The sequence below is a fragment of the Myotis brandtii genome, unplaced genomic scaffold, assembly GCF_000412655.1.
Source record: "Myotis brandtii unplaced genomic scaffold, ASM41265v1 scaffold1135, whole genome shotgun sequence".
NCBI classification, from domain to species: Eukaryota; Metazoa; Chordata; class Mammalia; order Chiroptera; family Vespertilionidae; genus Myotis; species Myotis brandtii.
In genome coordinates, this window is record NW_005353910.1 from 1 (window position 1) to 3,622 (window position 3,622).

The window sequence follows — 3,622 nt, forward strand, 5'->3', positions numbered from 1 at the left end:
AAAAAGGGAGAAATGAGGAAGAACGGGTTGGCAAAAAGGAAAAGAATGAGATAAAGTAAAATAATGAAAGTAAAATTTAAAATAGAATGTAGAACATTAATCCAAAAAAAAAAAATAAAAGGTTAAAAATAATAAATAAAAATAAAATGAAATAAAAATAAAATTTCTTTACTTTCTTAAGTAAAAGATCCTATATAATAAAAGGCTAATATGCAAATCGACCAAATAGCAGAATGACCAATTGCTATGATGCACACTGATCACCAGAGGGCAGATGTTCAATGCAGGAGTTCCCCCCTGGTGGTCAGTGTGCTCCCACAGCGGGAGTGCTGCTCAGCCAGAAGCCAGTCCTCTCTCGCCTTCACAGCAGTGCTAAGGATGTCCAACTGTGGGGAGCGGACCTAAGCCATCAGTTGGATATCCCCCAAGGGCTCCCAGACTGGGAGAGGGTGCAGGCCAGGCTGAGGGACCCCCCCCCCTCCCCAGAGTGCATGAATTTTGTGCCACGGGCCTCTAGTAAAAAATAAAAAAGTGAAGTGTCGTTCGCTTCAGCTAAGTTTTAATGTCCCATGGGGGCTATTTTAAGACCCCACTCTACTGTTCTGCCTGCCACTTCTCAGTTTCCTGTTAAGTAGTTAGCACCATGTTGAAGTTCCCAGCGATCCACCTCTCCTTTGTGTCTATCTCCATAGCCTTGATTTCAGGCAGGCGGGACTAATCTGCCTGCTTTGTTTGTCTGCCTGCTTTCAGTTATATTAACATAAGTGTCTATTTATGACATGGGCTCTAGGTGGGGGTGTTGCTGTATTAGTTTCTGGGACCAGATGGCCCCTCAACCCTGTCCCCAAGGGCTCCCTGGGGGTATTCAGATTCCTTGTTCCCCTGCAGAGTTCGAGGCTGAGTGCGCCTGCTCTGTTAGGAGAGGCTGGCTTTTAAGGAGAAAAATGGCTGTTTAGGGTTGGAGAGAGCGGACTATTCCAACGCTGAATTCCTGGTTGCCTCTTCCTGTTTTTCTCCCCAGACTCCACAAAACCTCCACCTGCACCACAGCCTCAGTGAGGGTTTGTAATGGAAAGATCCTATGTACTGGGTTTAGCAAGTAAAAGCAAGGAAAATATAAAGACAGAGCAACCACGCTGCAGCGCTTTTCTCTCCCTCAGGCACTGCACGGCCAGTGCAGAACTTCAGGCTGCCTTTCTGGGTGCAGCCTCCCGCAGCTGTGGATTGAGATCTAGATTCTCCAGCTGCCAGCAGCCCTGTGGACCCCCTTCCACAGTAGAGTGTTACACGTGTCCGCAATGACGCGGACTTGGTGCAGCAGTCTGCTTCTGACCCTCTAGACCTGGTGGTCACACATTTCCCTCTCCAGCCCAGATCCCTGATCCTACTCTTCTCCAGGCATCCTCTGTCCTTTCCGGCCACGAATTGTCTCACCAGTTATGTTTAATTTTCTAATTCCTCATGGATGTTATCCAATTTAGTTCTTTCTTCTATCTGCTCCATGAGAAGGCACAGTACAGATCCACCTATCCGGCTGCCATTTTGTCTCCCCCAAACTCTTAGGAGCCCGTGGCTGGGGAAGCTGGAGTCTTAGTGTTCATAGGTTCACAGTCGAGGCAGTAGATCCCTGGCCAGTGTGGCTGTCGGGTCCCGGGTGGTGTCCAAAGGCTCCCCAGATGGAGGTGTGACTGGGCTCCCAGTCACAGTAGCTCTCCCCTTCAAAATGGCGTGGCCTCTGTCAGTATACTAGTATAGCCAAAGAATCTTCAGCACAGTCAAGATAAAGATAGGTAGAAGCTTTTAATATATTCTAATTTTATTTGTTGACTATTATAATGTCTATTTATATGCTTTTTCTTATCATCGCCTGACCATATTGTCATTGGACATAATAATTTTTAAAGTCAATGTAGTCATGTTTACTAATTGAATTTTATAAATTTTGTTAGTTGTGTTTGGTCAAAGTAATTATTTTTACACCTGAGAACTCGAAGTTATCATCCTATGTTTTTCTCTAATAATTTTAAAGTATTTTTCTCACATTGAAGGAAGTAATTCATGTGAAATTTAATTTTAATGGCTTGAAAATAAATGAATTTAATCTTTTCCTATGTAGATATCCATTTGTCCTAGCACCACTTACTGAATTTCCTTTTTTTTAATTGTTATTTTATAACACCATTTCTATCATAAAGAATTTTTACATAATTAGGTCTGTTTGGGGGAACTCTGGCCTATTACATTGCATTTCTTAATTCCTGTAGAATAGCACAAAGTTATGATTTTGAATAAGATACAATAGAGTACTGTATCAAGAACAGTTCTCTTGTTTTGTATATTTTTCATATTGTACTACCTATTTTTATTCCTCACTCTTCCAGTTTCATGCCTTTTTCCTCTATATCTATCTCCATCTCTATTTCTATGTCTATTCCTCTATCTCCTTCTGTAAATTGAATCTGAATTGTATTAAATTAATAAATTAATTACAAAGAAAGGCATTTCAATATTGGTACTTCCCACCTGAGAATATTACATTTTCCTCCATTATTCAAGTCATTTTTGACATTCTTCAATTTTGTTTTACATATTATTATATGACTTATAATTTTTGTATTATTATTGTTTTATATTATTCTATTTGATAAATATAAGTTCTAATTATATATTTAAATTGACTAGACATCATGAAAATTCTATTATATTTTTGAGTGTCTATGTCTTTTGTACATATTCTCTATGATATTCTATGTAAATAATGTTAAACTTTTTATATTTTATTTTTTCTATTATTTTTCTTATTTTATAGATTTTAAGTGTCTAAAATATTGGCTAGCAATGACAATAGTGAGCACTTAATCTTAATTTATACATTAATTAAATGCCCCTAAAGTTTCACCATTAAATATAATGTTTATGGCTGATTTTAGGAGCAACTCCATAATCAGGTTAAGGGATTTCTCTCTATTTTTGCTTTTCCAAAACATCATTGTTGTTATTTTAATCAGCAATAAATTTTGACTTTTATTCAGTAACTTCTGTATTTATGGATGTACTCTAAGTATTTTTCAAATTTAATGTGTTAAGATATATAACTAAATTGATCATATTTCTATTTAAGTATAAGTTATCTCTTAAGATAATTCCCACTATCATATATTTCACAAACACACATTCACACACACACACACACACACACACACTGTTAGATTAGATTTGCTTAATTTATTTAATATACTTATATATATACTCATAAGCAAGTATGCTCTACAATTCATCATGATGTCCTTTTTGATATCATAGTTTTACTAGCCTCATAAACTTAGCTGCACACATTCCTCATTTTGATTCTCTGCAGTACTATAAGAAATATCATATGACTCTATGTTATTAATTTATGCTTTTATTTTAACTATGTTCTCTCTTTAATGTATTTTAGGCTTACTCAAAGGTCCTTTTTCTAGCTTCTTGATTCAAATATTTAGCTCATTTAGTTTCAAGTGTTCTTGTTTTTTATCACAGAGTATGTTTTTTTCTTTTGATATTTTAAAGTATTTGGAAAGAATTTCTTTGTGGCCTGGTTAAGTATCCTATCTAATAAAAGACAAAAGGGTAATTGACC